This window comes from Pezoporus occidentalis, unplaced genomic scaffold, assembly GCF_034315485.1.
Source record: "Pezoporus occidentalis ecotype Australia unplaced genomic scaffold, CSIRO_AGI_Poc_V1 ctg79, whole genome shotgun sequence".
Classification (NCBI taxonomy): domain Eukaryota; kingdom Metazoa; phylum Chordata; class Aves; order Psittaciformes; family Psittacidae; genus Pezoporus; species Pezoporus occidentalis.
Genome location: NW_026916147.1, coordinates 937,590 through 960,504, shown reverse-complemented (window position 1 = coordinate 960,504; position 22,915 = coordinate 937,590). Strand labels below are relative to the sequence as shown.

The following is a 22,915-nucleotide window of genomic DNA, read 5'->3' as shown; positions in this document are numbered from 1 at the left end:
TAAAAAAAAAGCAAGCCGCTGGAATTTTGTTGTGATGTATCATATGATAAAAAGCAGACAACAAATTTTGCGTGCTTCATTTGGAAGATGGAAACAGATCTGCTGTACTCAACAGAATGCTGTGAAGGAGCCTGGTAAAGAACTAGCTGGGGAGTACTGCAACCTAGGGAGTGGCCAGCGCATCTCTTGACAGACCTCGGGGTACTAGAAATTCAAAGGCAGCCTAAAAATAATCAGACAAAAAGTAAATACCCACAGCTTTATCTCAAGCGCAGAGACAGACAAATGGGGAATTTCTTTCTGAATCTGGCTGGCCACCTTTTCCTCTTTCCCAGTTCATAAGCGCAGGTATCATAGTCACAGGCATAGAGTGGCAACTGTTCCATCACCTTTTTCTCTCCTTGAAGAAAACCCAGCATGTTGAAAAATAAGGAGTAGGCTTTATACCATGTTTACAGTCTGAAGGCAATTGGGTGTTAGTATCATGCAACAGCTAAAATTCTAATCCAATGTTGGTAGTTTTAAAAAATGAGTGGTTTTACAGTTTGATATCTACTTCAGTGCCTCTTGCCTTACAGTATTTTTTATCTCAAAAGCGAAAGGAGTTAGTAGTAGGAGTAGCAGAGTGTAGAAGCAGCAGTGGCAGGCTAAAACCTCTGAACTTGAGCTTGTTGAGGCCCCTAGCAGACAAGATCTCATGGGAAGGTGCTCTGAGGGGCAGAGGGCCACAGACAGCTGGTCAGTCCTCAAGACCAGCCTCCTGACAGCACAAAGACAGTCCATCCAAAACTGCAGAAAAACAGGCATAGGTATCAGGTGGCCAGACTGGCTGAACAGGAAACTCCAAACTAAGTTCAAATATGAAAAGGAAGTGCACGGGGCTGGAAGTGGGATGGGCTACAAAGTAGAAATAGAAGTATTTTTCATATGCAAGGATAGAGTTGGGTCTTACGCACTTTTATGTTGCCCAGAGAGGCTGTGGAGTCCCCTACCTTGAAAATTTCCAAAACTGGAGTGCATAAGACCCTAAGCAACCAGACTGAACTTTGAAACTAGCCCTGCCTTGAGCAGGAAGCTGAAGCAGGTGACCTCCTGAGGTCCTTACAGTTACTCAATGACCCTATATTCTTCACAGAATCTGAAGCTGTACAGGCCAACCTAGACCACTTTGCTCAAGGCACTGTGCATCTGAGTTTTTACTACCTCTGCAGAAAGGCTACATGCATTTTTAATGGAGACATATGAATTGAACCTTATTTAAACTTAGTCCTCTGGGATTTTTCTTTTCAAACTGTGTGAAATTCATGTACCACTATGTGGGTTTCTTTCTTGGAGAAGATGTCAGTTTTCAAAGCAGAATCTGCATTGTCATGAGGATTTTAAAGATATAATCAATTAACACACAGATTTCATTTAGACTAAAATTGTTTTTTTTTTCCTAATAAAATATAAACTAAAGACTACCTTTTAGTTGCTTCTTTCTATGTGTATAGTTTATAAATGAGAGGTACTTCAGGATATTGTTGAAAATTTTCTCATTTTGAACATAGGTAGTTATAAAAAAAATGAGTCATATCAGAGGCAAAAGCCCCCTGTGTGTTAGCCTGATATGAGAGCAGCAGGGATTTTCTACCACATTCACTGCACTCTTTATTGAATAAGATATATAAACAGGTCTAGAAATATTTATAACAGCAAAGTGGACAAGTTAACTTCTTGATGATACTTCCTGTAAAGTATTTCTGCAATTTCTTTGTCAGGATATTCCATTATTATGAATTTGAGCCCAGGCTTGAGAAGTCTTTCTGCGTAAGCCCGTGACTACTGAGATGCACTGAGGTATCTTTAGTTAAAACATCATATTTAGTTGAAAAAGGTTTACATGTTCTGGTAGTGCCGCTGGACTGGTTTTGATGGCAATGCCATGGGTGGGTGTTTCCCCCCACTTTTCTTTACTTCCAGTAGAATGGGGAGGATATTTATCCATTTCAGAAGGATCTCTCTTTTACAGCTTAAGTTTGTCTCTTGAAAGGATACAAAATTAAAACAGATGTTATAATTCAGCAGCATATAACCTCACTGTTTGAATTTATCAATACTGCAAATTGGATTTTTGCTTAAAAAAGGAGGAAAAAAAACAAACAACCAAATAAAGGGTTTGGGATTCAGCTGTAGAAAATAACCATTAGTAACTTTGGGTTTTTTAGAGGCTTGTATCTCAGCATTACTAGAGTGTGAATGTCATTTGAGGCTGGTTATAGTATTATTCTAGTGATAAGTCTATTTTCTGCTTCTTGAAAAAGAATTTTCCACTAAGATTCTGACTGCCAGATTTTCTATACCCCTTGCTGCCCTCAAACAATTTGGAGGCTCCCGTCACCTTTATGCAAGTTGTAAAAGGGATGAGTTGGCCCTGGGACCACGTATGCGACTGTTCCTATAATACTGAAGACAGCTGCTAGTCTGAAGATCAGAATTTGAAAGCCCATATGTGAGCAAATAACCATGTGCTCCACTTGCTAAAGTTATTTAACTAGCCACATTGTAAAATTATACTGCAAGACATTCATGATCCTTGAGATGAAACATGCTACTCTTCAAATAATGCTTTACAGTGAAATATTTAGTCCTGAAGGGAAAAAAGAGAAAGCATAGAAATATCTTAATTTAAATGTGGTATCTGATCTTTCTTATTTTTAATATATCCACCTACTACAACTGATGATTGGGTAAGTAGACATTCAGCCATATGCCTTTTAGACAAAAACTTTGAAAGTCACATTTTCTTAATTTGAAGCGGGTGATGGATAAAATGCACGAGGAAAGTCAGATTTTTCTGCCAACTACAGCATAGTGGAACGCTTCTGGCATAATGAAGTGTTAACTAAGTCATGCTTTTGCTGAATGATTTAAAGTGTGATTCCACCACCAAGAGACCGTAAAAAAAAGCAGGGCTCCATGGTGTCTCAGTAGTTTCAGCATAAGGTATGCTGAGTTTGCAAGGAAAAGAGGTGGGAATGTTTGGTTTGGGAAGTTTTTCCCTCCTGACTTCCAGTCCCCCGAACTCCTCCTTTAGGCTTTTTACATCTCATGCATCATTAGCTGGAATAAATTATCATCAGACTAAATTGCATGATTAACTACTGCTGAGTTGGCAGTAGAGGGATAGAGACTTTAACCTGCACCATAGGCAAATTTGGTAGGAAATAACTGATAAGAAAAATGCCCAGTCACCTCACTAGGGCACTAAATAGCCTTTTCTAGAAGAAGCAGAGCTTTAAGGAAACCATAAAAATGAGATAAAACAAGCTTGTATAAAAAGCCACATGATATCCCAGTCTAAGAAAAACTCATGAGAGTCAGAAAATTAACAGTTTCATGGATAAATTTCAGACTGTTCTACAAACACAGGGCTGGGGGGTGGGGGGTGGGGGTGGGGGAGGGGATAAAGGAACTGAGAAAGACACAAATAAAATCTCAAAAAACAATTAGCAAAAAAAAAATCCAACCAACCAAAAATCCCAACCAAAATAGAGAGAGTAGATTTTTTGCAATGCACATACTTTACATAGAAATGTCCTAAACCAGATAAATCTGAATAATCCACTGAAGTGTAATTTAAAAGGGTGGAAAAGTATAGAGTGCAGGCACTATCTGTTCCCTTACCCTGTTTAATTTGCAGAACTATTAAAAGGCAGCATACAACATCTGGTCTCTATTTCCTACAGAGACCAGATTTAATTTCACTATTATTAAGAGACCGTGATTTTTGTCTAAACAGCTCTCTGCTCTTTAGAACCCTCCAACCATGGTACTCGCAGTACCTTTGCTCTGCCTGTGCAGAACCTCTCCAATCCACCCCCAAAGAAGCAGCAGAGGAAATGAAAGGTGATTTTTCCAGAGAGAGGGCAGATACGGCCCCTTGGCATTCCCTGTCCATTCTCCACTGCTGGGGCAGGGGCAGAGCTGCAGCAAAAGGCTAGTACTGCAGCAAGTAAGCTAAGATGCGAGTGGGGCTGGAAATGCCATGTGCTACCCTGTTCTATGAGCACTGGGAGGTGATTCGTGCTAGCAGAACTTTTTCTCTTCATTATTTGTGTGTTATGCTATACTGTTTTGCTACTGTGGGATTCAAACTATTCAAAGTATTTTTAATTAATGAGGACCCACAAAGGAAGAAAACTAGGGAATAGAACAACAAGGAAGCTCTCTGTCATGTGAGCCAGGGTTCTAGGGAAAATACTGTCAATGAGGCACAAGCTGCCTACATCTAGATTTAACACTGTGGTAGTATTAATACTTTGAGCTAATTAAATAATGCAAATTGGAAACAAAATCAAACGCAGAACATTAAATAGGCTAAAGCACTCACCAAGAATGGATGCTGCCTGGCAAAGCAGTGGGCCTGAGTTTTTCTGCCTAAATTACACCTGAACTGTTGACTGATGTTACTCCAAATGGAATTTAGACACAACTGAAGGAAATGGGGTTGTTTAGCCTGGATAAGAGAAGGATTACGGGGGGCCTTGAGCCAGGGCTTGGCAGTGCTAGGTTAACAGTTGGAATCCATGATCTTAAGGGTCTTTTCAACCTAGACGATTCTGTGATGCTATGAGATAACTTCGGGATAGGGATCAGAAGACGAGGGGGCGCAGCCCGAGAAATTCACTGCCGCAGTGCCGCTGTTCCGCCACGAGGCGGCGGCACCCTGTGAGGGTCTGACGCTGCAAATGCCGCGTTTCGGCCGCCAGGCGGCGGCAGGGAGCACCCGGCTGAGAGCCTCCCCCCCAGCGCTGCAGTACCGCGGGCAGCCGGCGGAACGGAGGAGGTGCGCGCTGCTACGCATCCGCTCTCGTGGGGTGAGCGCGCTGCTGTTGGTCGGCGTGCAGCCGGGCAGGCTGGAGGAAACCGGTACGGGACCGGCAGCACAAGTGCCCCGCGGGCCACGGTGGTACCAGACCGCGGTGGTGCGGTGCTGCAGGCGGCCCGGACCAGGGCGGCCACCCGGCAGCCGTGTGCCGCAGAACTACATCTCCCGGCGCGCCCCGCTGCTAGCATGGCCGCCCGAGCCTCCGGGCCTGACCCGCGGGACGCTCGCGGTCCGGGGACCGCTCCGCCCCTGCCAGGGGCCAGGCGGCGCTGGGAGGTGGGACTGTCCTTGCTGCGCGGCAGATCGTACCCGTTCCCACCCCCACTCCCCATGGGAAGGCGGGTACTGGAAACCGGACACGGTAATTAGCAAGTTTAATTCCCACAATTTAAACTCCAACAGTCGCTAGATTGTCCGACACTATTCTGGCTTGGGAAAGGGCGTTACTGATTCAAACTGACACATACAGCCCATTCTGGCACCACGCCACAAGACACTAAATGTCGATTGATGCTGTTCATCACCTCCTTCGGGCCCTAAAAACTTTCACGATGCTAAGGCAGGAGGCAAAAGAACTTAACTTACAGGTTTCACAATGGTCATGTCGCTCAGGTACACGACAGGTAGCTTTGCTGAACAGCATTAAGGGAAATAAATGCAACCTGGTCTCTTGTAGTGTTGCTTTTGGTTCTATGTTAATAAATTGCTGAGACAGCTTGCTCTGATGTACTTGGGAGGCACTGCAGAAAAGCGGCATCTCAGCTATTTATTTTCCCTTCAGAATACCTAAGCAAGGCAGACAAGTGTTACAGCACTAAAGGCAGTTCTTCCATAGTAACTATTTAACTCAATTTACAATTACAGTCTTAGTCCCTTTCCCCATCTAAGGTGTTGAAAAAATCCTGCTTCTACTAGATTAATCAGTGCTTTATAAACTGCTGCTTGTTACAGAAGCACATCACAATACTGCAGGAGCACTCGCTACGGTGTTGTTTCTGTCCTGTCACTTTCCTTGCAGGGGAGTCTCATTCTCCACCTTTGTTCCATACAGGGGGTAGTGCAAGCAATTTTTCTGAACTTACCGCAGCTCTGTTGTCTTTGTGAGTCAGCTGTGTTGGGATACAGACCCTCCATGTGCCCCCCATGGACCAGAAAGCCTGCATGCAGAGGTTGCTGTGCAGTAACTGACCTTCAAGTAGCTTCTTCCCAGGTGATACAGCATACTGCACTCCCCTGTCCTCAAACTGGTATACTTGCTAGTGCTGGGTATAATACAGGCATCTATACTTCTGGGTCAAACGTGCATCTCCAGCAGCTGGCATGGTATTCCAGTCTCCTAGTGTCTGTGAGGGTGGCTTTGGGCCTGCTGTCCAGAGAAGGAAAGCTTTTCCAACCTAATTAATAAATAAAATACAATTAAAAAAAAAAAAACAAAATAACTACAGGTGGTAGGTACCTGCATGACTTGATATTCTTCAAATAACAATGGCAGGTAGGTATGTATTAATGACCCATAACAGTCTATCTCAGCACTTCTGTATAGAATGAGACAGTAATTTTTTCAGGACAGGACATCTTTTTAGTCTCAAGATGAAGAGCTAGCCCTGTCCACCCCTATGGAGACATTCACCTGGAAACATGATGGTGTCGGCATGTCTTTCCCTGGACTGTTTTCTACAGAATGAGTGCAATCTAGTCAGAAATCACCAGTTGGTGTGCAACTCTCCCCTTTCTCAGCAGATCTGCTTGATGACTGTGTGCTATCAGTCTACATCAGTCTCAGAGGCCCTGACAGGGAAGTTCCAGAAGAACTGCTAGCCCACGAGTCAAGAGCTCGTGCGATACAGAAATGCCCAAGCTGCCAACCCTGCTTCAAAAGTAGCTCGACTGATGTTTTTATTTGCTCAGCATGGCTTTGTAATGCTGCAAAGGCTAGTCGACTCAACATCAGCCTGCCACTCCCCAGCACAGTAGTTTGCATCTGTCACATGAAAGCAGTACTTTTCTCCATGGGGCATTGCACAGCACTAAGTTGTTCATTTGGCTTAACGCAGGGCATGAGGCCTAACACTGAAAACACAGCAAGAAATATAGACCAGGAGTAAGTTTCCCAACTAAGAACATGGCGAGTGCTGCGAGTGCTGTTTTTCCTCCTTCGTTACCAAGTTGCAGTTCAACAGAAGCCACTGTTGGACTAGGAAGTGGGGTCCGTCTCTGGATATTCATGGGTTCAGCGTGGTCCCAAAACTCCTGCATGATACAGAACACAGGTTTGAACTATTTGCCTGCTGTAGTGAGCCCAGTAATTTCTATCTGATTAACATTTCTCATTGAAAAAGACATCCAATTTCTTCCTGAAGAGGCAGAGAAATACTGGCATGCGTCTGTAATCTGTGAAACACAAAACAAGTGAGAAGCTCAGGAGCATGTAACACAACACACCATCTCAGCACGCACAGGTCACATACCCCTTCCTTCCCAACCTATCTGCCAGAGAGATTTTAGTATGAAAAGCTCATTACTGCTATGATGTTTAGGGTTTGCTACAGGAGGAGAACAATAATGGACTCCTATAAAGTCAAACATTTACATCAAAATATCCCAGAGAAGAATCTTGGTTTCGAGCACTAGACAAGTAATCATCTTCTGTAAGAAGCTGAACCTAAAGGCAAATGACACCCTGACTGGGCTGACGTTTACCCAGGCTGTGGTCCGAGGCTCTGGCGCCACCAAAAGGCACCGCTGCTGAATGTCAGTGATCTTTCTGCTGTGCCTGTAAAGCAACAGGAGCAGATCAATGCACAACTCCTCTCATCCTCAGGCTTCCAAAACTGATCACAAAATGAATCTCAGTTCAGGGTAGCAGTAGCCAGCAATATCAGTAAATGCCCAACATCTTCCCTTCACACAGGAAACCTAAGGAAGTAAAAATGTAAGTTAATTTTCTTCCTAGTAGCTGGTGTGCCGCAGAAAATATATGGACTCAGTCAGAGATCAATATGATCAGACAAAAGCCGTTTATTACAAAGCCTTAACCCCTTAAATACTGTTTCTTACATGCACTTACAGTGATTTGGCACATTATGATTGGATACATGTCTTGAAGACCCTTAGTGACTAACATATAATTGGTTAAGCACAGGTGTGAGCACTTGGCCTCGAAAGCTTGCCAACAGTCCACAGTTCTCATTAACTTGGTGAAATCCAGCTTCTTATCTTGCTTGTTTAGGCTTCCTCTGGCCTCTCATGGCCTTGCTGTATCTTTCAGGATTATTCAGAGTTTATGTACCAATTATCCATTCTCCTGTGAGAACACTGTCTCCACACTGGTGCAGGGCTGTGTTTGGCTTTAGTCTGAGAACCATGCTGATAACTCACCAATGTTTTAGTTATTGCTAAGTAACAGTTACCCCTGAGGACTTTTCAGTCTGTCAAGCTCTGCCAGTGAGGGAGAGGCACAAGAAGCTAGGAGGAAGCAGAGACAGGACACCTGGCCTGAACTAGCCAAAGGGGTATTCCATACCACAGCGCAACATGTTCAGCATAGAAACTGGGGGAGTTGGCCAGGAGGAGCCAGTAACTGCTTGGGGTTGGCCTTGGCATCAGTCAGCAGGTGGTGAGCAATTTTACTGTGAATGACTTGTCTTTCTTGGGGGGTTTATTCCTCTCTTTCTTTATTTCCTAATATTATTATTAATATTTATATTATTATTATATTTTACTTTATTACTAAAGTTATTCTTATCTCAACCCATGAGATTTTACCTTTTTTCCCATTCTCCTCCCCATCCCACCATGGGGGTAAGGGAGTGAGCAAGCGGCTGTGTGGCATTTAATTATCAGCTGGGGTTTGACACAGTTCTATTTGGTGCTCACTGTGAGGCACAAAGAGTTAAGATAATAATAGGTCCAGCCAAAGGGTGTAAATACAAATTCGTTGTAAGCATTCATTGCATTGGTTTAAAAGTTGCTGGTCGCAATGTTGGTTTATGGACTCTTGGAGTTGTGCTTGTTCTCAGGGCTGTGTTGCATAATATCTTACAGTGTGTGTTCACTGCGGTGATGGTTTTTCTCCGTGGGGCCTGGGCTAAGATCATTGTTTTGTTGTACTTCACAGTATTGGCTTATGATATGATAGAACTGCTGGTCGTGAAACTAGTGTGTTATGTGTACTCAGCATTGCCGTCACCTATATTCTTCAGACATAATGTATTGGGAACTATTAATAATTACACCTTTTGCCTTTTCTTCTCAGAAAGCCAACTCCAGGGGGACACATCTTCTTACAGCTTTCTTCCTTCCTTCCCTCCCTCCTTCCAACATCTTCCTTCTCCTCCAGGCTGATTACAGCAGAATTTGGGAATTTTTAAGATTTTTAATATCCTTTGAGTATCATTGAAATCAGCCTGGTCCTTTTGCTAGGAACCAGCATGTTGCTGCATATGGTTCAGGTCTTGTTTAAGGTTAAACAACTATCTTAGAAGACCACCAAGACATCTTCTCCAAGGTTGGATGTTCATGAGTGGCAGGGTGTGTGGATAGTATGGGCAAGTACCTAGGCCAGTGGGCACCTCCAAGGGTTTGGAACTGCACCCCTGAACAAGTGCAGAACCTGGAAAAAATAGTGAAATATTTCGGAAAAGTATGCTGTCACCTCACCAATTACAGAGAGACACAAATCACTGCAACATGCTGGGGCCTGACATGCTTACCAACATGTTTAATACTATCCAGTACCCTTAAGGGGAAGAGAAGGTCTCTGGACCTCATAACAAAACAACAGACACTGCTGCTACTCCAACCCCAGGGACAGGCACTGCAGTGGAACCAGAACCAACCCACACTGTTATCAGTTGCCCCTGTACACAAGAACAAATGGAGGTGAAAGACAGCTCATTTAGTGAAGAAGGATGGAGTAGGGCCATCACAAGAGCAGGAGATAGTTCATGCAGTAGCCTGGGGGACAGTCCAGGCAGGGCAAGATGCGAAAAATGTGCTGTACACCAGAGCTGGGGAGAATGGTCTTACCTGGAGCCTCTGGCAGAAAGCTCCAGGGGAGACTCGAGGTCGACCCCTCGGCTTTTGGAGTCGGGGATACAGAGGATCTGAGGCCAGCTATACCCTAACTGAGAAAGAGATACTGGCAGCCTATGAAGGGGTTCGAGCTGCTTCAGAAGTGATTGGCACTGAAGCACAGCTCCTCCTGGCACCCCGGTTGCCCGTGCTGGGCTGGATGTTCAAAGGCAGGGGCTCCTCTACACATCATACAACTGATGCTACATGGAGTAAATGGGCTGCACTAATTACACAACGAACTCGAATAGGAAATCTCAGTCGTCCAGGCATTCTGGAAGTCATCACGGACTGGCCAGAGGGCAAAGATTTTGGAATGTCACCAGAGGAGGAGGCGGTGCGTGCTGAAGAGGCCCCACACCATACAATAAACTGTCAGAAAATGAAAAGCAGTATGCCTTGTTTACTGATGGGTCTTGCTGTATTGTGGGAAAGCATCGGAGATGGAAGGCAGCTGTATGGAGTCCCCAGTGACAAGTTGCAGCAACTGCTGAAGGAGAGGGTGAATCGAGTCAGTTTGCCGAGGTGGAAGCCATCCAGCTGGCCCTGGACATTGCTGAACAAGAAAAGTGGCCAGCACTTTATCTCTATACTGACTCATGGATGGTGGCAAATGCCCTGTGGGGGTGGTTGAAGCAATGGAAGCAGAGCAACCGGCAATGCAGAGGTAAACCCATCTGGGCTGCTGCACTGTGGAAAGATACTGCTGCCCGGGTGCAGAAACTGGTGGTGAAGGTACGTCATGTAGATGTTCATATGCTCAGGAATGACAGTCATCTTCCCTTCACACAGGAAATCCAGGGAAGTAAAAACATATCTGAGCACCTCAAAAAAATCAACTCACACAAGAGAAGAGTGAGCAGGGAGTTTCTGACTCCCTTGGGTCTGTATGCTCTGAGGGATCCCTTTTGGACATGGCTCACGCAGGATTTTTCAGCAAACCTTGAGCCAACCTCATGTGTTTTGCTACCTGACTTGGTCTGTCTGTTCATGTAGCACACACTTGAGGGTGTCCCAGGCTGGGTGGTGTGAAGCAGCTTGCCAACTGTATTTGGGTGCCACATTGGACAGGAACACCTTTGCTTCTTACAGTCTCTGGTGAAGCCACCTTGCTTGAGGCAGTAGCAAAGTTTGGTGATTGCTCTTGCACAGATGGTCACCTGAAGCATAAGTTTTGCTGAGGTAGAGTTGTTAGGTAGGTTAGTTGTCTGAGAGGAGGATATCTGCAGGATATCTGCAGATACCTGAACTGCTCCTGCCCGTGGGCAGCAGGCATCCATCACCACCCTGGGGGTTTCCCTCAGAGACCAAACTGGAGCAGGGCAATTAAATATGGGATTTCCAGCTGTTGTCTCCTGTGGCACTATATAGCTGAATTCTATGAGAGCTGCTGGGGAGAGGAAACCACAGCCCTGGTGAGGCATGGGACGCAACAGCATAGATCTTATCTATCTCCCATGGGCTGCAGAGAGCTTCAGCAGGACTTGGCCAGTACTTGTGCCTTGTGCTCTTTTTCTTCATGAGTTTGCATTCAGAGTCTTTTCAAATAAAAGGAGAATACTTTTTAATATGAATCAGTGCAATAGAAATTGCAATGCAACTTACTTAACAGACATGCAGGTCATGTTACATGACTTATTTCTGTAGCAGGGTTGAGGTTATATTTAGTGTGCCCTTTGGATTCTTGCTAGGAACACGGCAGGCAGATGAGCAGGGACATGTCTTAGACCTGTTGTTTTCAGAGCTGGTCCTGATGACTAGCAGCAAGACACAGAAGTAATCTTGTCAGTGAGTAATGCATTTACAAGAATACTGTGTTTCCAATGGAGCAATGATGACTCCTCTATACAGAAAAGGGCAGAATGAAGGATAGCTTGGCGGGGTGGCAGATTGTTGCCATGTGATGATTCAGGGAAAGGACATTACAATAAATTTGCAGCCCATCTGCCATCTCACCCCCAGCTTTTGCTATTGCCCGAGATATGCAAATAGTCAGATACCTCTTCGTCTGGCCTTTGGGTGGTTTTTGCTTTCTTCCTTGTCAAGGCACTTCTGTCTTCAAACTCTTCCCATAAAATACTTCCCATAAACTGTGATTTTGCTTGCAGCATATTTAAAGAGGTGAACAGTGAGCTGCTGCTGTCCAAAGGGTGCCTGTAGCACTGCTTTGCCCTCAGAGTGCAGGTAAATCTTGCAGTCTCATTTTTGGTGAAGTGCCAATGAGTGGACCAACCTTCAGACTAGCCAGAGAGCTCTTGCTGAATGAGAGGCACATGATGAAAAGCTGACTCAACGCCACCATGCATCCTGCATTTGTAATTCTTCGCCTGGTTCTATGAAAGGCCCCAGTTCTTGAGTAAATGGTGCAAGGAGGTCCCCTAACCACAATGTCCTAACCAAACCTACTCTCCTTTAGCACCCAAGAAGAGGCACAACATAATAACCAACAGGCACCATTTTCACCCATCAAGCTTGCAAATAAAACCAAATGGGTAAGTTACCTGAAAATCTTCACGGCAATTTACTCATTCTAAATGAACACCTGCACAGCATGACAGGCAGGTTCTTTTGGTGTTGGGCAATTTTATCTTTATTGAGATAAAAATCAAAACACCAGCTTACAAATCACCATCATAAAATGTTGCTGGAGGTTATGTTTCTGTCATGGGTTCAGCTGTAACTGTTATTTTTCTCCTTCTTAGTAGCTGGTGCAGTGCTGCGTTTTTGACTTTAGTTTGAGAAGAGTTCTGATAACACGCTGATGTTTTTAGTTGTTGCTAAGTAATGCTTACTCTGATCAAGGACCTTTCAGTCTCTCATGCTCTGCCATTGAGGAGGGGCAAGAGAAGCTGGGAGGAAGAAGAGACAGGACACCTGACCCAAATTAGCCAAAGGGGTATTCCATACCACAGCATGTCATGCCCAGCATATAAACTGGGGGGTGTTACCCAGAACGCCCAGATCACTCTCGGGTCAGGCTGGGTATCAGTCGGCAGCTGGTGAGCAGTTGTATTGTGCATCACTTGTGTTTATTGTTTTTCCTCTCCCCTTTTAGTTTCATATTCTCTCCACTTGTTATTTCCCTTGCCATTATTATTATTGTACTTTATATTATGCCTTATTTACTGGACTGTTCTTCTCTCAACCCGTGGGATTTATATTCTTATGATTCTCTTCCCCAACCCTCCAGGAATAGGGGGGAGGGAAGAAGTTGAAGAGTGAGCAAGTGGATGCGTGGTTCTGAGTTACCATCTGGGCTTAAACCGTAACAGTTTTCCTGTTTTCTTTTCTCCAGTTTACTAGCATTGCATCTTTCTGGAATATGCTCTTTTAGATTTCATAGAATCATATAACAGTTTGGGTTGGAAGGGACCTTAAAGATAATTTAGTTTAACCCCCCTGCCATAGCCAGGGACAGCTTCCACTGGACCATGCTGCCCAAAGCCCTGTCTAACCTGGCCTTGAACACTTCCAAGGATGGGGCAGCCACAACTTCTCTGGGCAACCTGTTCCAGTGCCTCACCACCCTCACAGTAAAGAATTTCTTCCTCATATCTAATCTAAATCTACCAACTTTCAGTTTAAAGCCATTCCCCCTTGTCCTGTCACTATGTGCCCTTGTAAAAAGTCTTTCAGATTTCTTGTATGCCTGCTTTAGGTATTGGAAGGCTGCTATGTGTCCCTGGAGCCTTCTCTTCTCCAGGCTGAACAACCCCAACTATCTTGTCAGAGAATAAGTCACAATTGAATTCCGGTAAATGGATGACTCCTTGAAAGGAATGTTGTAAAAATTTGTTGAAGGTGCTTGTGCTTTCGCTGGATATTAAATTCATTTGAATTTGTTTCTTATTATTGTGTAGATGTATGCACAGATATAAAGCTATCAGATGTATTACAGCTGCTTATTGCATCTGAAGGTTTGTCCTGTCAGCTGGATTGTTTGCCTGTAACAGATACCTACTCCTCCCTGATTTATATATGTTGGGAAAGTGTGCAAGAAGGAACTGGGCAAATCCAGCTTACTGATTTCTTACTGTCATAGACTGAGGTCTGTGAAATCCAGCTTTGCTGCACTACAGAATTACTTAAGTGCATTACCTTGGCCTTTGAGACAAACAATTAAGTTTGCTGATGATGACATATATTGAGTTCTACTGGGGACTCTGCCTTTTCTTTATTCCAGCATCAAAGCATTCACTAAAAGAAAAATGTATCATATGGTCTGCATGAAGTAACATTTTATTATGCATGGCTTGTAGGAGTCCTGTTGATTTCCATCTCCCTGATGTTGTTTCTAGTCAGATGTTTTAGAAATTCCAGTAAGAAATAAGAATAATATTTTGTATGACTTTGTCAAATATTTTTAATGTAGTTTGTGCAAATGTTGAGTGTTCCTATGTGGTCAGTAAATGATAAGCAATGTTTAATATGTGCCGTTTAAACTGAGTTAGTTAAAAGACACCTTAAAAGTTCTGCTTTTACAAAGGCTCACACAGTAGCATGCTGAACAGAAACAGGTACATTGTGATTGCTGTGGTAAGTAAAGGCCTCAGACTGTGCAGAGGCCAAGCAAAAAGAGGCAAGAGGTGCCTGTGGAGAGCAGGAGGTATAAATCTTGCAGAACGACTCAACTTGCGTCAGGTAAGTTAAGGGTATTAAATAAGGGTATTAATGGTGACCCTAATAACTGGTCTTCTGGTCTTGGCTCCCCTGAAATGAAGACCCAGGGTCCATGTCTCCTGTGTGCCTGGATTACTGGTTACCAGCCCCTGCAGAGATGTCTTCAGGAACATCCAGGTCTCCTTCTCAGCTGCCCAGAGTCCGCTTCAGCTCTGCAGTTTCAGCTGAGACCTAAAGCAGCATATTGTAAACGATACACTCTAGCATCTCATTCACTGATCCCACTGTGATTTAGGATTCACAGCTCTTAAGACAAAAACAGCATGTATACATATTTTTTTGTTTGTTTTTAAAGCTGTTTAAAAACAGACCTTCTAAATCCTCAAACAATGGTGGTGAAGGCAGAGGCATGGCAACACACTCTGCTCTGTGTAGGAGGGAACTCAGTCCAGCTATACCTACCTGGGTGTGCCTGACTACTGTGTTTCCCTAAAGAATGGTTGCACTTCCATGTGTCCTCCACCTTTCCAAGATCTTACCTGAATGTGGGCCAACCCATTCATGCATTTTCTTATTTTGTGGAACCAAGCATAAAACACTGCTTATTTCAATACATGGATTGAGCTGTACTAGAAAAACAGCTGTTTCACAGTGGTGTAGAAACAGGTGAGAACTTAAATACAGGCTGGGGGCAACCTGAAACCCCAAATGAGAGAAAGAACATAATCACATGCAGATGCAACTGCACAAAATGACTGACCTGGAAGGTGAAGACAGATGGGCTGAACAGCTCACAAGGGCCTCCAGCAGCAGAGACCCAAAGCGCATGGAGTTAAGACCTGTGAGAATCCATGAGGGAACACTGCTGTTTACCCACATTTTCCCAACCAAATAACCTCTAGTGTGTTGGTATTCACCTCAATACCAGTTGGTGTTGCGTGATACTGAGCCAGGCTTGCCCAGGTTTAGAATACAGGTAGGTGACAAACTGAATCAGGATATGCTTACCTCCTTGAAATTAGCATTCCGTTAGCTAGATGCAAAAACCAGCTAAGCTCTTGTCACAGTAGAGCAAAGAATTAAGGAGCCATTCTTCTTTTTTGTTGTCATATTATCGGATGCGCGACTGTTTTCAAAACTGGCTTCTGAATTACCCTCCAACTTGGTCTTGAAAATATCCAGATAAAACTATCATCCTAGATAGTTGATCCTGCTCAGGTGAGTAGATGCAAGCAGAGTAAGCACAGCATGACATTTAACAGTGTAACCACTCATTGAAGGAAGCTAAACACAAATACCTCTTTCCTCTCCCTGTATTTTGTTGCCTTGAAAACTAAACAGGCCTTTTTCTTCAAATGCTGACAGTATAATTTGACTCTTTGTGCTGAACAGATCAGGTGAAAAGGGATAAGCAGTATTAATTTACTGAAGAGGGAAGGGGATGGAGTCCTGTTCATTTCAGCTGAGATGTGTGCTCTCCTGCATTAGTGGGGGATTTGAACCTGAAGCTGAAGAGATATTTTGAAGATGAAACTCATCTTCTGAAAACAGTGAAATGTTTCCTTAGTAAAGTAACTAACTGCATGGGTTGATGCCTTGGAGTAGCCATCAGCAAATTCTCCCAGCTTCAAAACATTTTCAGGAATTTATTTGCCCATAAACCATTGTTACTACCACAACTACCGTACCACCTTGAAGACCTAGAACACCGCTGTCCAGCGGTGCATGGAAGGCCACTTGGATAAATCCCAAGCTAATACCTTCTCAGTGTCATACATGAGGATGAGAGCAGCTCCTTTTTGTCTTTTTTGTGTTTGTTTTATCATGCAATACTATGCCTTTCTAACAGGAAAGTGATGTCTGGCTGGCTGCAGTTGGAGAAGGCTGAGGCACTTTTGTGTCACTGTGCACCAGGGAAGGATCCCAGCAACCCAAAAGAGTGCAGCTGTACATATTACACAGGGCAATCCCAGAATTCTCCTCAGTTCTTGAAGGAAACATACAATGGTAAAGAAGGAGCCCTCACATTCTGCAAAGCTTCATATTTGCTATACACAATATTGACAATATATGGAGTTATGTGCAATGCAGCAACAAGCTGGCTGCTCAGCATTACCCTGTTCATGTACTGGTACCCCACTTGGCAGCTAGCCTAGAAGCTAGTCCAGCCTCTGCTGAACTCATCACAACTGTTCCTGTGATCACCCTTGCAACACTCCCTCTGGTGCTGAGAGGTCTTCTTGCTGCCACTTCTCAGATGAAAAGCAAAGATTCATGCCATGACTATGAAATAAAGCAAGGACTCAGCCACAGGATTGGGTCATCTCACTGAAAGAGCTTTAAGTTAATGCTTCACACCTCTGATATCCTAGAAAAAGAACTCAAAATTGCAACTGAACTGGCAAAATAACCAGTTTCTGCATCTTACCTTAAACAGTAAAAAGTGCAATTCCCCATAAATATTCTCTCAGCAGTAGAATCAGTTCTGGTTGTTCTCACATCCTTTTTCTATGTGCATCCAGCTGTTTGTCCCTGCCATCCACACTGTCCTCCAAGGGTAGTAATTCATGCACTAAACTGATCTGAGTTTTAAAGTAACCAAAAATGGCAGAAGAGGTCAGCAGCAGACAGTCTGCAAGTGCAGGATCACAGCAACTGTGCTGCACTCTAGATTAACTGTAGTGGGCCTGTACAGAAGGTAGATGGCAAAATAGGCGAAGATTGCACATAGAGTGTGGTGGTACATGACTTACACACGGTGTGTCTACGTGACATTCTCCTGCCAAAACCAAAGATTACACACTGCTGAAGCTTTTGTTCAATGCCAGACATGATTTTGAACACAAACATCTTCCTGTGGACCCAATGCAGTCCCACTAAGTCAACAAAGGTTCTCGGAAGTTTCTGTATGCTTTGTGTCACTCTGCAAGCTGAGAGGTTCACTTGTAAACACAAGATTTCATGAACTCTTCTACATTACAAAATGATGCTACAGGATTTCACTTTGCACGTGGGCTCTGAGCTTTTTGGGTTTTTACAAACATGTTTTTAACTTGAGTATTGCCTTGGTTTTTGTCTTAAAAAAGAGGCATGGATTTATAATGCTTAATGCTTATTATGCTATTGATCCTATCTGCTCTTAGGATGAAGCAGTAACCCTTTCTGTCTTAGTAGTCAGTGGTTGTATTAACAACAACTAAGAAAAGATAAGCACAGCATCAACAGGGAATAGAAACTGCTGTGAATGACAATAATGGCACAGACTGGGTCATACATGAGCTGACTTCTGCATGATTTCTACCTTCAGAAATTTCTGCTTTCTGCCTTCAAAACCACAAATACAAAGGAGCAACCACTCTCAAAAAGCGCTCTCTTTTCCTGTGTAAGTTCTAGAAAAGCCTTTCTCTTGAGAGTTACAGAAAGAAAAGCATGGCCAAGCAAGAAGATAGTTCTACAGAGCAAGCTTATCTAAATAAATACAACTATCAGTGACTTTGAGCAACCTGGTCTAGTGGAAGGTGTCCCTGCCCATGGCAGGGGCTTGGAACTAGATGATCATTAAGCTCCCTTCCAACCGAACCCATTCCATGATTCTTTTCTCAGAATACCCTAACTCCTAAAGGATGCTCCAGGGATTCCTCACTCCAGGGATTACCTCACTTTATCACTCTGTTTTCCAAGTCACCCAAAAAAAGCCACCATAGCCCAGCCTTGAAGGTCAACAAACATGGGCTATTTCAGATTAACAATGCAGTGACTGCCAAAGATGTGGGCACTGGCAGTCCCACTCCCTCTTCTTCCCCCTTGAATACCTGCTCCAATTTTAGATCAGGCAGAGAAGCCATAAAAGCTGCCTGTCTCTTACATCAACACCCTAATTAGTTCATTTAAGAGTCTATCAGTAAGACTTGGCATTTCCCACTACATGCAGAAACCCAGACCTCCAGAGTGTCAGGCTAGAGCTAAAGAACTCACTTTACTCAGCACTGTATGTGCTGAGGGCATAGGAGGCAGCTTGCACTTGCTATGCTAGGTCTGCCTCTGTGCCTCTGATGTTCTAGAGAGAATCCTCACAGAGGCTTTGAAGCAACCACATACCAAGGTAACAAAGACCTTGGTATATCATCATACCAAGTGAGACGTCATCAGGAGAAAATGACTCTTATTCCTTCTTACCATATGGCAGCAGGAGCAAGCTCTGACCTTCCAGCCAGAAACAGAGAGAGGTCTGTCAGCAGAGACTCCAGCACTGCTGGGGCATCCATCCAATCAGGCTCTCACAGGGCCGATAACAAACACCAGGCAAATGTCCTCCATTAGGATCACCACTGAATACATTTGTCCTGAGCAGCATTTGTTTCCTTTAAGATTTTCAGATCAGTTCCGCTAAAGCTGTCTTAAATCCCAGATACCTATAGCAAGTAGGGGAGGCAATCCAAACCAGAATAACTAACTGTAAAGCTTTGGAGGAGAGCAGAAGAGGTGCTTCTTTATATTAATGACACCTCCCAGATTCTCCACCATTAACCCTGCTTATCATAAACACTGAATATGGGATTGAAGAATAAATTGTCTGATGCCTCATTCACTTGAGATAAAAAAAAAAAAAAAATGTGACCTCTGCATAGTTAAGAGCTGCACTTGATACCTTTTTAAAAGGGAATCACAAGTCACTAGCCTTTTCTTAGGGCAAGAGATGGAGAGGTAGATGAACGAGAAAATAAAATCGCTGTTCCTCACAGTTGCTGGATGAGAGAGCAGCCAATAGCGACCGGGGCCAGTTCCTCCACCCATCAGGGCGCCTATGCTAGCTCACCATCAAGAGGTGTGTCCTTGCTTGGCTAGAAAAGAGTCTGGCAGGCAGTGAGCTTCCCTCTGCCCTGCAGGGCTGTCGTACAGTGAGGAACTGCACATGACTTGGCAGGGTTTTAAACAAGTGTCTTTAATATTGCAAAGATGACCTGAACCCAGCACGATACTTAATAGCGTGTGTCGACCTCTTATGAAGAGTGGTTGCTAAGGAAACCACTTGAACGCCTGCTGTAAAATATTTGCCAAATATTTTACATATTTACAATATAAAAGCCAGAATGATTTCCTGCTGTCAAATTACAACAGCTCTTCAAAGGTCATTAGGAATATCCTCTAATCATTAGATAGAAGTATGCTTGTGGTTCCTCTCAGCAGACACACGACTGAATTCTGATCTTGGATATTATCTTTGTAAAACTGAAGTCACATAAATGAAGCAAAATCAGCCATGCTATTGAGCTGCCATTCCAGAGATCATATTTTTAAACTACATATTTCTAATACAAAGTTACCATGTCTGACATCCTAATGTTTTGAAGTATCACAATTTCTAACTTAGAATACTTCATAGTAGTTCAAGGTCAAATTTTATTTGTAGAGCTAAAATGCTGTAAATAGGGAATGCCAAACACAGCGTGAAGGGCTAGGAACATTCCATTCTAACTCACTCTTTCCCGCATTTAAGAGGACAGATTGCTCACTAGGAGCACAAAAAACTCATCACACCCCCCCACACCCCCCCTTCCTTCTGTTTTCAGATAAACGATCTGAATACTCAAAAGTCATTTAAAATTTCAGGATAAACAAAACAACCATTATGTTACTTTGAGGTGTATTGGGTCTGACTGGGATGCGATGAACTTTCCCCACAGCAGGCCTCATAGTGCTGTGCTTTGTATTGGTAGCTAGAGCGACATTCTGGCTACTGCTAAGCAGTGCTGGCACTGCTCACTGAGGAGGGGTGATAGAGTGGCTTGGTGGTGCCTGGAGGCTAACCAAGATTAATCCACCACCCCTGGGATCACTAAGTACAGAAACCTGACTTTTGTTTCAATGATGACAGCTAATCCTTTGGGCACGCTTTTGCTCTGACCTTCCCAGAAAGTGTACAGTCTTTAGATACAGGAGTTTATTTGCCCCCTTGCCAGGACAGAAGCAAGTCATATAATTTGAATTGAGAGGAGTTCTGTGGCAGCAGATGTGCAGCTGACTCCCGTCTACAAATGAGAACTGGTTTAGAGCCAGCAGTTTGATCTGGGTACTTCTGTGAATCTGCTCAAGTTGCACTATAACCATCCCATTTTGGAATGCCTTCTGCCTCTGTGTAAGTCACGGGTCCCCAACAAGACAGAAACATGTTGAGTAAAATAACCAAAGAAAACAAGACTATCACGTCCTAAGGTCTAAGCACATGGGGATGTCACATCACCCGTACAGAGCACAAGTGTGAAAATTGGGCATTGCATGCCATTTGAACAGTGCCAAAACCAATATTTTGTATTTCCTGTTTCTAATCAGAATGCTCATTAACTTTCCTAGTCATGTTTCAATGTTAGCACTACTATTAAATAAGGGCAATACCTAACAAGAGTGCCAAAAAGCACTTTTCTCTGAAAGAAGGAAGGCACTTTTCACCCACACTCTGAGGACTGTGTGCAGTCTTTGTCAGCAAGGAGAAGCATGGCTGCTCCACCAGCACAGGCAAGCTGGGTATAAGGGTGACAGTGTGGAAGGCAGAGACCTCACTGACAATACCCCATAGCACTCAAACAGTGAGAGCAAGACCAGCTGGTGACAGCAACAGGAGTCAGCCTCAGTCCAAGGACCACCGAGCCTGACCGCAGAGCTATCGCTGCAGGTTGTTCCCTGGTTCCCATGTGTCCTCAGTGAGGCAAAGGAAAAACAACGTTCTGTGGAAACCAGCTCTCCTGGCATCTGGAGGAAGTGTCAGGGACCTATACGGCATTAGGCACAAGAGCTGAGAGACAATTTCTCTCTTTGAAAGTTTGCTATGAAGGCCATCACAGAGACTATAAATGTTTCATGCTGAGCCTTTATGTGCAGTGGAACTACTCTTACATTTACAGGGTTTTGAAAGCTAAGTGGGAGGCAGCTGAAGAGGCAGGAGCAGGAATTTGAGGTAGCAGGGGTGCTGCCTGTGGAGCTTCTTGGTGCACTTAGGGTCTGACAGCAGCCAGGCACATCAGCTCACTTATCTTGAAGGGCTGCCTTTGAAAAGTGCCACGCAGATCGATAGCCGTTGCCAATTATTAGAAGGTCAGTGTTAAGAAGGTGGCTACTTCCCTTTGCCACAATCACAGGATGCTTTCTGGTGTCTTCTTATCTGCTAGCAAACCTAGGGAGTACAGATTGATAGTTAGCTTGGGGCATACCATAGAGAACAATTCTTCACTTATGAGGATAGAAAGCATGGTGGACAAGTAATTTCTCCCACTTGTCAATGTCAAGCATTGCAAAGCACATCTTGCTAATGAGAAAAACAGTGTTCAGAACCAGTTTGCATTTCTAGCTTGATCTGAGATCTAATACATAGAGGATACAATGGACATTTCTTTTCCATCCACAGCTGCTGTGTTCGGTTACAGTTCTGGGAAGGACGGTATGCTAGCACACTGACAACCAACTCCCCCTGCTCCCCCATCGATTGTTTTCCAGTCACATGAGACATGGAAGCACACAGGAAAGAAAGCTGAGTAAAAAACTGAAGAAAAGTAGCAGGAGAGAAATAATCCCAAAAATAATATGTGCAAATTGTGAAGGAAAACAAGAACAAAATAAAGCAGAAAGTGGCAAGGGAGGGAAAGGTCAGGAACATGATGGAGAAGCAAAACCAAAGACACTAAGAGCAAGAAAGGTAATCTTGCAGGAGCAGAAATTCCTTGCTAGGAGAGCTGGAATATAGAAAACTCATCCTTTAGAAAGGAAAAAAAAAACAAAGGAAGGGGAAAGTCCAAGTTAACTGCAGTCAAAACCAAATGTTTCATAGTACAAAATATGTTGTTCAAAATACATAGTTCCTGTTCCTAATATTTATTTTTTTTTTGCCTTCTGTCCTCTGAGTGCTGTCAGAGGTCCCTCAAAGTACCAAGCACTGCACTGTAGCCTATTCCCCCATTCTCTGCCCCCACCTGTTACCCCAGGCATCCACACGATTCTGCTTTGGCCTCATCTGCTGCCTTCTCACAATGCTCTTATCACACCTGCTGCCTCTTTCCTCCTGCCACCTCAAATTCCTGCTGCTGCCTCTTCAGCTGCCTCCCACTTAGCTTTCAAAACCCTGTAAATGTAAGAGTAGTTCCACTGCACATAAAGGCTCAGCATGAAACATCTATAATCTCTGTGATGGCCTTCACAGCAAATTTTCAAGGGCAGAAATTGTCTCTCAGCTCTTGTGCCTAATGTCGTATAGGTCCCTGACACTTCCTCCAGATGCCAGGAGAGCTGGTTTCCACAGAACGTTCTTTTTCCTTTGCCTCACTGAGGACACATGGGAACCAGGGATCAACCTGAAGCAATAGA

The 22,915-nt window shown here is 43.9% G+C and overlaps 2 long non-coding RNA genes across 6 annotated transcripts; both read right to left on the bottom strand.

The window, feature by feature from the left end:
• Positions 1–8: 8 nt before the first annotated feature.
• LOC134155521 (uncharacterized) lies at positions 9–7,826 on the bottom strand. 5 transcript variants are annotated; one of them, XR_009961596.1, is made up of 3 exons: positions 7,571–7,826; positions 5,727–7,261; positions 9–223 (listed from the first exon to the last, which is right to left on the bottom strand). It is a non-coding gene; the product is annotated as an uncharacterized LOC134155521 (long non-coding RNA). The 5 variants fall into 5 exon arrangements; XR_009961599.1 differs by having other exon boundaries at positions 5,953–7,261; XR_009961597.1 differs by lacking the exon at positions 9–223 and having other exon boundaries at positions 5,591–6,264; positions 6,859–7,261.
• A 6,455-nt stretch (positions 7,827–14,281) lies between these two features.
• On the bottom strand, positions 14,282–16,480 carry LOC134155532 (uncharacterized). The gene is made up of 2 exons (XR_009961605.1): positions 15,324–16,480; positions 14,282–14,794 (listed from the first exon to the last, which is right to left on the bottom strand). It is a non-coding gene; the product is annotated as an uncharacterized LOC134155532 (long non-coding RNA).
• Between the last annotated feature and the right edge of the window lie 6,435 nt (positions 16,481–22,915).